Source organism: Schistocerca serialis, chromosome 1 (assembly GCF_023864345.2).
Source record: "Schistocerca serialis cubense isolate TAMUIC-IGC-003099 chromosome 1, iqSchSeri2.2, whole genome shotgun sequence".
NCBI classification, from domain to species: Eukaryota; Metazoa; Arthropoda; class Insecta; order Orthoptera; family Acrididae; genus Schistocerca; species Schistocerca serialis.
Genome location: NC_064638.1, coordinates 883,386,210 through 883,398,424, shown reverse-complemented (window position 1 = coordinate 883,398,424; position 12,215 = coordinate 883,386,210). Strand labels below are relative to the sequence as shown.

The 12,215-nt window shown below is 43.0% G+C and overlaps 1 protein-coding gene across 1 annotated transcript in view; it reads right to left on the bottom strand.

Moving 5' to 3' along the window:
* The window catches only part of LOC126444069 (uncharacterized), a 93,517-nt gene that overhangs the window by 46,387 nt on the left and 34,915 nt on the right, over positions 1 to 12,215 (bottom strand). The window lies entirely within an intron of this gene.

The following is a 12,215-nucleotide window of genomic DNA, read 5'->3' as shown; positions in this document are numbered from 1 at the left end:
CTACTCCAACCTACACACTTCCTAATCTGCTTACTCTTTTCGTCTCCCTCTACTATTTTAACCCCCAACCTTCCCTCCAGTACAAGCCGGCCGGTGTGGCTGAGCGGTTCTAGGCACTTCAGTCTGGAACCGCCTTGACCGCTACCGTCGCAGGTTCGAATCCTGCCTCGGGCATGGATGTGTGTGATGTCCTTAGGTTATTTAGGTTTAAGTAGTTCTAAGTTCTAGGGAACTAATGACCTCAGGTGTTAAGTCCCATAGTGCTCAGAGCCATTTGAACCTCCAGTACTGAATTGGTGATCCCTTCAGTCTCAGAATGTGTCTTATCAACCGATCCCTTCTTTTAGTCACCAAACGAGATGGAGCAGTGGTTAGCACACCGGACTCGTATTCGGGAGGACGACGGTTCAAACCCGTCTCCGGCCATCTTGATTTAGGTTTTCCGTGATTTCCCTAAATCGTTTCAGGCAAACGCCGGGATGGTTCCTTTGAAAGGGCACTGCCGATTTCCTTCCCAATCCTTCCCTAATCCGAGCTTTTGCTCCGTCTCTAATGACCTCGTTGTCGACGGGACGTTAAACACTACTCTCCTCCTCCTTCTTTTAGTCAAATTGTGTCACAAATTTCATCCCTCCACAATTCCATTAAGCAACTCCTGATTATTTACGTGATCTACCCATCTAATCTTCAGCATTCGTCTGTAGCGCCACATTTCCAAAGCTTCTACTCTCTTCTTGTCTAAACTGTTTCTCGTCCATGTCCCACTTCCGTTCGTGGCTACACCCCAGACAAATACTTTCAGAATAAACTTTCTGACACTTAAGTCTGTATCCGATGTTAAAAAATTTCTCTTCTTCAGAAATTCTGTTTGGCCATTTCCAGTCAATACTTTATATCCTGTATATTTCGGCCACAGTCAGTTATTCATCCCAAATAGAAAAATTCGTCTACTACTTCAAGTGTCTCGTTTTCTAATCTATTTCCTTCAGCATCGATTGATTTAATTCGACTACAGTCCATTATCCTCGTTTTGCTTTTGTTGATCTTCAACTTATATTTTTCTTTCAAGACACTGTCCATTCCTTTCAGCTGATCTCTTAAGTCCTTTGCTGTTTCTGACAAATACAGCGACACTGGTAAACCCCAAAGTTTTTATTTTTTTCTCCCTGAACTTTAATTCCTACTCCAAATCTTTCTTTGCCTTCCTTTACCGCTTGCTCAACTTACGGACTGAATAACACCAGGGATAGGTCACAACTCTGTCTCACTTTCTTCTCACCCACTGCTTCTCTTTCATACCCCTTGCCACTTATAATCATAAACGTAGGTTTGTCTATCTTCTAAGACAAATCGTAGGGTCAGTAAATCGTAGGGTCAGTACTGCCTCGCGTGTTTCTTCATTTCTCCGGAATCCAAACGGATTGTCCCCGAGGTCTACTCTTCAAAATGTTCAAAATGTGTGTGAAATCTTATGGGACTTAACTGCTAAGGTCATCAGTCCCTAAGCTTACACACTACTTAACCTAAATTATCCTAAGGACAAACACACACACCCATGCCCGAGGGAGGACTCGCACCTCCTCCGGGACCAGCCGCGCAGTCCATGACTGCAGCACGTGAGACCGCTCGGCTAATCCCGCTCGGCGGTCTGCTTCTGCAAGTTTTCCATTCTTCTGCAAATAATTCATGTTAGTATTTTGCACCCATGATTTATTAAACTAACTATTCGTAATATTCACACCTGTTCGCAACTGCTTTTCTTTGGAATTGGAATTATTGCATTTTTCTTCAAGTCTGATGGTATTTCGCCTGTTTCCTACATCTTGCACAGCATGTGGAATAGTTTTTTCCTGCATGGCTCTCCTAAGGCTATCAGTAGTTTTGTGTTTACTATCTTACGAAAAACTAGTGGGGTACCACTCGCATCGCCGCAGTACTTGGCGGTAGAAAACCCGTAAATACGTTTCTTCTGAAGAGGGCACACGGGACAAAGATGCCCTCTCTGGGAACTTACAAGGAAAGAGGGATCCGAGAGTTTCTAAAAACGGTTCAAATGGTTCAAATGGCTCTGAGCACTATGGGACTCAACTGCTGTGGTCATAAGTCCCCTAGAACTTAGAACTACTTAAACCTAACTAACCTAAGGACATCACACACATCCATGCCCGAGGCAGGATTCGAACGTGCGACCGTAGCGGTCGTGCGGTTCCAGACTGTAGCGCCTTTAACCGCTCGGCCACTCCGGCCGTCTTCTAAATAAGGAAGTGAATGGCCAGTTCATTGAGGGAGGACTCTGGATTCATCAGATTATATCGCCTATGCAGCTCAGATACCAGCAACTTCTGCTTCCACCTACTACCAACAGCCTCTGGGCAGTGCAAGTCGCTGCATGATGACCGTTGCTGGACACTAAAGTTCCCTTCCTGCTTACAGGTATTTCTCGTAAACAGTATTTAAGATCGCAACCTCACCGAATTTCCAATATTTACATCGTTGGTATGACGCTGCTCCTGATTTAAGTGGCCTTTTTAGGTGTATCAGTAGCGTACATTTATCACCCTGACCACTGTCTACATGATGGCCAGGTCCTGCAGAAAGTGTCATCACATCTGTCTCTATGCTGTTCATTTTTGGAACACAACCTGCGACCATCTTAGAGACAGAGGTGATGACGCTTTTGCAGGACCTGACCATCATTTTGCAGGATAATGGTCAAGCACGTACAGTGCAAGCTGTTAGTGATTTGTTTGACTGATGGGGCTGCTAAATCCTATACCACCTACTGCACTCCCCTGACTTAAGCCCTCGTGAGTTCAACTCGATTCCTAAACTGAAGGAAACACTTCACGGCATTCGCTTCAGAACTGCTGCAAATTCGTCGGGTAACAGACCGCGCCGCTCGAACTGTCATCAGAACCGACACTGCTAAGAGTATCCTACGACTTCCACATCGCTGGCAACGGGTTATACACAATGCTGGTGACTACTCTGAAGGTCAGTAAAACTTTGAAACACCTATATATTTTGTACGAGCTATAAATAAATAGCTGCCACTATTAAACTTCCAACCCTCGTATATACAAAGTGATTCGATGATGATGTTACAATCTTTTAAGGATGATGGAGAAGGATGAATGTATAAATTTGAGATAAGGGTCCCTGGTTCGGAAACGAACGAGTCTATAGTTATAAGTGAAAACCGATCTGATACCTCTGGCAGTGGAATACATATGTACTGGTACCGTTGCTGCTAAGCTTGTCGCACAGGCAGCATTCATAGGTGGTAGTTTTTTTTTTTTTTTTGGTCATCAGTCTACTGACTGGTTTGATTCGGCCCGCCACAAATTCCTTTCCTGTGCTAACCTCTTCATCTCAGAGTAGCACTTGCAACCTACGTCCTCAATTATTTGCTTGGCGTATTCCAATCTCTGTCTTCCTCTACAGTTTGTGCCCTCTACAGCTTCCTCTAGTACCATGGAAGTCATTCCCTCATGTCTTAGCAGATGTCCTATCATCCTGTCCCTTCTCCTTATCAGTGTTTTCCACATATTCCTTTCCTCTCCGATTCTGCGTAGAACCTACTCATTCCTTACCTAATCAGTCCACCTAATTTTCAACATTCGTCTATAGCACCACATCTCAAATGCTTCGATTCTCTTCTGTTCCGGTTTTCCCACAGTCCATGTTTCACTACCATACAATGCTGTACTCCAGACGTACATCCTCAGAAATTTCTTCCTCAAATTAAGGCCGGTATTTGATATTAGTAGACTTCTCTTGGCCAGAAATGCCTTTTTTGCCATAGCGAGTCTGCTTTTGATGTCCTCCTTGCTCCGTCCGTCATTGGTTATTTTACTGCCTAGGTAGCAGAATTCCTTAACTTCATTGACTTCGTGACCATCAATCCTGATGTTAAGTTACTCGCTGTTCTCATTTCTACTACTTCTCATTACCTTCGTCTTTCTCCGATTTACTCTCAAACCATACTGTGTACTCATTAGACTGTTCATTCCGTTCAACAGATCATTTAATTCTTCTTCACTTTCACTCAGGATAGCTATGTCATCAGCGAATCGTATCATTGATATCCTTTCACCTTGTATTTTAATTCCACTCCTGAACCTTTCTTTTATTTCCATCATCGCTTCCTCGATGTACAGATTGAAGAGTAGGGGCGAAAGGCTACAGCCTTGTCTTACACCCTTCTTAATACGAGCACTTCGTTCTTGATAGTCCACTCTTATTATTCCCTCTTGGTTGTTGTACATATTGTATATGACCCGTCTCCCCCTATAGCTTACCCCTACTTTTTTCAGAATCTCGAACAGCTTGCACCATTTTATATTGTCGAACGCTTTTTCCAGGTCGACAAAATCCTATGAAAGTGTCTTGATTTTTCTTTAGCCTTGCTTCCATTATTAGCCGTAACGTCAGAATTGCCTCTCTCGTCCCTTTACTTTTCCTAAAGCCAAACTGATCGTCACCTAGCGCATTCTCAATTTTCTTTTCCATTCTTCTGTATGTTATCCTTGTAAGCAGCTTCGATGCATGAGCTGTTAAGCTGATTGTGCGATAATTCTCGCACTTGTCAGCTCTTACCGTCTTCGGAATTGTGTGGATGATGCTTTTCCGAAAGTCAGATGGTATAACGCCAGACCCATATATTCTACACACCAACGTGAATAGTCGTTTTGTTGCCACTTCCCCCAATGATTTTAGAAATTCTGATGGAATGTTATCTATCCCTTCTGCCTTATTTGACCGTAAGTCCTCCAAAGCTCTTTTAAATTCCGATTCTAATACTGGATCTCCTATCTCTTCTATATCGACTCCTGTTTCTTCTTCTATCACATCAGACAAAGCTTCACCCTCAAAGAGGCTTTCAATGTATTCTTTCCACCTATCTGCTCTCTCCTCTGCATTTAACCGTGGAATTCCCGTTGCACTCTTAATGTTACCACCGTTGCTTTTAATGTCACCAAAGGTTGTTTTGACTTTCCTGTATGCTGATTCTGTCCTTCCGACAACCATATCCTTTTCGATGTCTTCACATTTTTCCTGCAGCCATTTCGTCTTAGCTTCCCTGCACTTCCTATTTATTTCATTCCTCAGCGACTTGTATTTCTGTATTCCTGATTTTCCCGGAACATGTTTGTATTTCCTCCTTTCATCAATCAACTGAAGTATTTCTTCTGTTACCCATGACTTCTTCGCAGTTACCTTCTTTGTACCTATGTTTTCCTTCCCAACTTCTGTGATGGCCCTTTTTAGAGATGTTCATTCCTCTTCAACTGTACTGCCTACTGCGCTATTCCTTATTGCTGTATCTATAGCGTTAGAGAACTTCAAACGTATCTCGTCATTCCTTAGTACTTCCGTATCCCACTTCTTTGCGTACTGATTCTCCCTGACCAATGTCTTGAACTTGAGCCTACTCTTCATCACTACTATATTGTGATCTGAGTCTATATCTGCTCCTGGGTACGCCTTACAATCCAGTATCTGATTTCGGAATCTCTGTCTGACCATGATGTAATCTAATTGAAGTCTTCCCGTGTCTCCCGGTCTTTTCCAAGTATACCTCCTCCTCTTGTGATTCTTGAACAGGGTATTCGCTATTACTAGCTGAAACTTGTTACAGAACTCAATTAGTCTTTCTCCTCTTTCATTCCTTGTCCCAAGCCCATATTCTCCTGTAACCTTTTCTTCTACTCCTTCCCCTACGTCTGCATTCCAGTCGTCCATGACTATTAGATTTTCGTCCCCATTTACATACTGCATTACCCTTTCAATATCCTCATACACTTCCTCTATCTGTTCATCTTCAGCTTGCGACGTCGGCATGTATACCTGAACTATCGTTGTCGGTGTTGGTCTGCTGTCGATTCTGATTAGAGCAACCCGGTCACTGAACTGTTCACAGTAACACACCCTCTGCCCTACCTTCCTATTCATAACGAATCCTACACCTGTTACATCATTTTCTGCTGCTGTTGGTATTACCCGATACTCATCTGACCAGAAATCCTTGTCTTCCTTCCACTTCACTTCACTGACCCCTACTATATCTAGATTGAGCCTTTGCATTTCCCTTTTCAGATTTTCTAGTTTCCCTACCACGTTCAAGCTTCTGACATTCCACGCCCCGACTCGTAGAACGTTATCCTTTCGTTGATTAATCAATATTTTTCTCATGGTAACCTCCCCCTTGGCAGTCCCCTCCCGGAGATCTGAATGGGGGACTATTCCGGAATCTTTTGCCAATGGAGAGATCATCATGACACTTCTTCAATTATAGGCCACATGTCCTGTGGACACCTTTAATGCAGTGGTTTCCATTGCCTTCTGCAGCCTCATGTCGTTGATCATTGCTGATTCTTCCGCCTTTAGGGGCAATTTCCCACCCCTAGGACAAGAGAGTGCCCTGAACCTCTATCCGCTCCTCCGCCCTCTTTGACAAGGCCGTTGGCAGAATGAGGCTGACTTCTTATGACGGAAGTCTTCGGCCGCCAATGCTGATTATTTATCAAAATTTAGGCAGTGGCGGGGATCGAACCCGGGACCGAAGACGTTTTGGTTATGAATCAAAGACGCTACCCCTAGACCACGGGTACACACAGGTGGTAGTATGGACCAAAAAAAGAAAAAGCTCAAGTAAACATGGGCTCAAAAATACATACATTAAGAGCTATGAGCACTTGTTGAGTAGAAGAGATTTGTTTCACACTACCGCAGATGAACAAGTGCTCACACCTTCTCAGGCAGCCGGCCGAAGTGGCCGCGCGGTTCTAGGCGCTACAGTCTGGAATCGAGCGACCGCTAAGGTCGCAGATTCGAATCCTGCCTCGGGCATGGATGTGTGTGATGTCCTTAGGTTAGTTAGGTTTAAGTAGTTCTAAGTTCTAGGGGACTTATGACCACAGCAGTTGAGTCCCATAGTGCTCAGAGCCATTTGAACCATTTTGTAAAAGTTGTTGCCGTTTTACAGATGGAGCGACACTAGCGCTCCAAGCGGCAGGTAAGGTGAACGTCAGACGCGTCGTAAGCATAATGTTTGTTTGCATCCATTTCCTACGTAATTTCCGAATTATTCGAGTTATTTTCTTGCCTCCAAGAGTTTGTGTAGTATCAGAAGGCATATACGTTTCTAAAAATGATTCTGAAACATGCGAAAGTGTGTACAAAAACCATGAATAGAGTGGCAAGATACAACACATTCGTGAAGAAACACTTGTGACATTGGACAGAATTTCAGCTTACCACGCTGATATCAAAAGAAAATAAACACATAGATTCACAGGTAAGAAGCACAGACATGTACCTCTACATGCAAAAGCGATCGACAGCTCGTTTATCGTTCTGTAGGCTTACTGTGTTTGTCATTGTCGTCTGTTGCCACAAGTACGACCTTCATTTTTATATTATTCTAAGTGGGACAACAACTGCCAAATAGTGGGAGACATATGCTGAAATCATTATAATGAGCTGATTGCATTACATTTCACGAAAAACCAAATATTTGAATAATTTTCAAACAATGTGTCTGTAGGCACTTTCCTTGTCCCGTAATAGTTTCGCTTCTGCACATTATGGGACTTTACACGCATTTGGAAGACACAAACAGCTACACTTAATTTAACCACTTCATCGTCAAAGCAGATCTGTGGTGATGATTCACACAAATCTGGTACTGATACATGGAGAGTCGAACTGGCTGCTTCTGTGTCATAGGACTGTTTTACAGCTTTAGATTGACTGTCGAATCTTTGTGGCAGTTTCTTCTTCATCGTCAGTTGAGGGGGCTTATTTGGAATGTCAAACAGTGTGGGTACTGCATTCCAAACGAGTTTGTTATTGTCTGCGTTCATGAACTGGTTTTGTTCGAAATGTAGCGAACAAAGCCTAGTATTATTATACAGGTAAAGTGGGTCTTTCTTCATAAGGTCTTCTCGTCTGCTATTAACTAGCCATTTTCTGCTCCTAAAACGAAACATTCATCATTCATACACATACAGTTTGCAAGTGAATCCTGACGATTCAGTTTAGTAACATGATGGTATATACCTCCCAGGATCCTAAGGAAGCCTAAAAAAAGACAGCCGTGGTGTCTTCTTCCCGTTATAGCTGCAATTTATTGCGCTACAATCGCTCCCGATGGTAAAAACCACTGTATAAATCAAAATAAACAATCACTATTCTCTTTCACGATCGCGCCGAACTCACAGTTCAATCTACCGGCCGCTTGGGGCGCTGCTGGCGCTGTAGGCAACAAAATAGTGGCGAAGTGTCGCGACTGTTATGTTAGACTGTGACAGATTAGTGGTCAACGAGACAACGGAGCGTCTGCACCAGAGATCTTGTAGTATTCATGCATTCATCTCAGGTAGGAAGTTGTAAAATGCGCATCTCTGCAATCACACTGTCAATTGTCACCCGACTTTTCATGGTTGCTGGGCATCAATACAAGCTTCTGTAAACAAATATTAATAAGTGTGTAACATGAATTTAAGTCAGTTTTAGATTTACCTTTCCACAGTTCTCCCCTAGTAACACATCAAATTACAGTTTTGCTGTTAAGGGCTATTTCAATGTCAGAACTTTGCGTAATTGTTACATAACAAAGTGCGTTGACGTATAAGTTATGCTGAGGGTACTAATTGTCTTTACTTGGTTAATTCGTGCTAATATCAAAACCATAATATAACTAACGATATTTTGAAGACAATGGGGATAAAGATTGAACAATTTTTCTCCACTGAAACTGTGAGCTCACGTTATTAAAGATAATATTCGTGAATTAATTCGTGGTAATACTATAACTACGAGGGTCAGTCAAAAAGTAATGCCTCCTATTTTTTTTCTACGTTTAATTGTCAGGAAATTTAAATGCAATTACATAGGTTGAAAACCACAACATTGAGGATCATTTTGTCATTTTTCAATGTAATCTCCGCCCATCTCTACAGTTTTGGTCCATCTTTGAACAAGGGCATGTATCCCAGCACGGTAAAAATCACAGCTCTGCTTCCTAAGCCATTGACGCACGGATGTTTTGACGGCCTCCTCATCTTCAAAATGAATCCCACGATGAGCTTCTTTTAGTGGCCCGAACAGGTGGAAGTCTGATGGTGCCAGGTCAGGGCTGTATGGGGGATGAGGCAAAACTTGCCATCCAATTTTGACAATCTCGTCAGAGGTGTGACGACTGGTGTGTGGTCTTGCATTGTCATGCAAAAGAAGAACATCTGCCATTGATTTTGTTGGGCGAACTCGCTGAAGACGTGCTTTAAGTTTGTTGAGGGTTGTGACGTATTGAACAGAATTTATTGTGCATCCCTGCTCCAAAAAATCAACCAGAATCACACCCTCTGTATCCCAGAAAACTGTTGCCATAACTTTCCCTGCCGATCGCACAGTTTTGAATTTTTTCTTCCTCGGCGAGCTTGTGTGACGCCACTCCATTGACTGCCTCTTTGATTCGGGTTCAAAAAAAATGCACCCATGTTTCGTCCCCGGTCACAATTTTTTTCAGAAACTCATCTCCCTCCAAACGGAAGCGCTGCAAGTGTTGGGAGGCTATTGTTTTCCTTGCCTCTTTATTCTGATCGGTTAACATTCTTGGAACCCACCGTGCACAAACTTTTGAGTACCCCAATTGTTTAATAATCGTGATCACACTGCCTTCACTAAGAGAAATAATGCGACACACTTCATCTGCAGTCACCCGACGGTCACCACGAATGATGTCATCAACTTGCTGAATGTTGTGTGGAGTCACTGCACTCACCGGCCTGCCGCTCCGCTTTTCGTCAGTCAACGGTGTTTGCCCTTCAGCTTCCTTACAACGACGAACCAATCGTCTAACAGTGCTGACATCCACTGTCACAACACCATACACCTTCTTCAGTCTTTCATGAATGCGTATGGGCGTTTCACCTTCTGCATTCAAGAATTCAATCACACAACGCTGTCTCAAACGAACATCGATGTCGGCCATCTTACAAACTTCTGCTGTGCTGCCACCTGTTGACACAGAAAGTTACTACTGCAGTGGATTGCAGAAGAAGGTTTGAGGAATGGCGCCAAATTCAAATTTTTCACTTACCTTAATTTCTTTAAGTAGAAAAAAAATGGGAGGCATTACTTTTTGACCGACCCTCGTATAATCTAACTAACGATATTTTGACGACATTGTGGGTAAAGACTGAGCAACTTTGCTTCACTGATACTGCGTTATTTCGAACCAGGTCATCACTTATTCCTTGGTGCTGACATTGACATCAGTCTAATCACCGATCATTTACTTGTTGTTCATTGCACTGCTTAATAATTAAAGTTTCCCGTCAAGGACATTCTGAGTACTAACAGTTATAAGTCGGTAAGAGTAATAAACCAATATGCATCAAATTTAGTAGCATTGTGAAAAACGTTTTCGTTTAACAAAGTTGTACGCCTGCCCATATGTCCGCATTCATTAGCAAACAGTAAACCAGAGTTATTTATTGCTACATAAACAATACTGGTGTTTATTTTATCTGAATATGTGTCTCACTTGTACGTATTTAATTTGTGTGTGGCTGAAGTGTGCCTCGGAGCCGTATTTCTATCTCGTCTTTTTTAGAGACAGACGCTTTCTTTTCGAAAATGTCAGATATACAGGGTGATTCAAAAAGAATACCACAACTTTAAAAATGTGTATTTAACGAAAGAAACATTACAAAGAGTATTTAAAAAGGTTTTTTTTTCACTCAAAAACAAGTTCAGAGATGTTCAATATGGCCACCTCCAGACACTCGAGCAATATCAACCCGATACTCCAACTCGTTCCACACACTCTGTACCATATCAGGCGTAACAGTTTGGATAGCTGCTGTTATTTCTCGTTTCAAATCATCAATGGTGGCTGGGAGAGGTGGCCGAAACACCATATCCTTAACATACCCCCATAAGAAGAAATCGCAGGGGGTAAGATCAGGGCTTCTTGGAGGCCAGTGATGAAGTGCTCTGTCACGGGCTGCCTGGCGGCCGATCCATCGCCTCGGGTAGTTGACGTTCAGGTTTCATAACTAACCTTTTTCGTAGGACTCTCCATACAGTTGATTGTGGAATTTGCAGCTCTCTGCTAGCTCTGCGAGTCGATTTTCCTGGGCTGCGAACAAATGCTTGCTGGATGCGTGCTACATTTTCATCACTCGTTCTCGGCCGTCCAGAACTTTTCCCTTTGCACAAACACCCATTCTCTGTAAACTGTTTATATCAACGTTTAATACACCACCTATCAGGAGGTTTAACACCATACTTCGTTCGAAATGCACGCTGAACAACTGTCGTCGATTCACTTCTGCCGTACTCAATAACACAAAAAGCTTTCTGTTGAGCGGTCGCCATCTTAGCATCAACTGACGCTGACGCCTAGTCAACAGCGCCTCAAGCGAACAAATGTACAACTAAATGAAACTTTATAGCTCCCTTAATTCGCCGACAGATAGTGCTTAGCTCTGCCTTTTGTCGTTGCAGAGTTTTAAATTCCTAAAGTTGTGGTATTCTTTTTGAATCACCCTGTATATTAGTCTAGGATAGAAACAGTCTGCTTATGGTTTGATTAAATGGACAGGCACGTGCTGCTTTAATCGTAGCGGTTTACAAGGAGTTGTGTCCACCCCCGGTAGCTGATTGGTCAGCGCGACAGAATGTCAATCCTAAGGGCCCGTGTATGATTCCCGGCTGGGTCGGAGATTTTTCTCTGCCCAGGGATTGGGTGTTGTGTTGACCTGATCATCATCATTTCACCCCCATCGACGTGCAAGTCGCCGAAGTGGCGTCAAATCGAAAAACTTGCACCGGGCGAACGGTCTACCCGACGGGGGTGGGGCCCTAGTCACATGACATTCAAATTCGCTAGAAGTTGTGGTGAATGTTTTGCCACAGAACCACTATGGGTTATGCACAGTAATGAGCTTTTAGATATTACAGACTAGTTGAAAAGGCGGGGCACAGTATCAGCTGCATATTCACTTGTAGGACACTGTGGAAATCATTATAGAGGACGTAGCTAAATGATAGCCCCTTGGACTTTTCATAAAACGGTTTTAACCGATGAGTAGTGGTGAACTGGAAACAGTCAAAGCAAAGAAGAGGAATTGGGACCGTATTAGTACATTATTGAGCAAACTGGTTGGAGATACTGTATTCCTTGAATGAAATTCCGTTTCCGC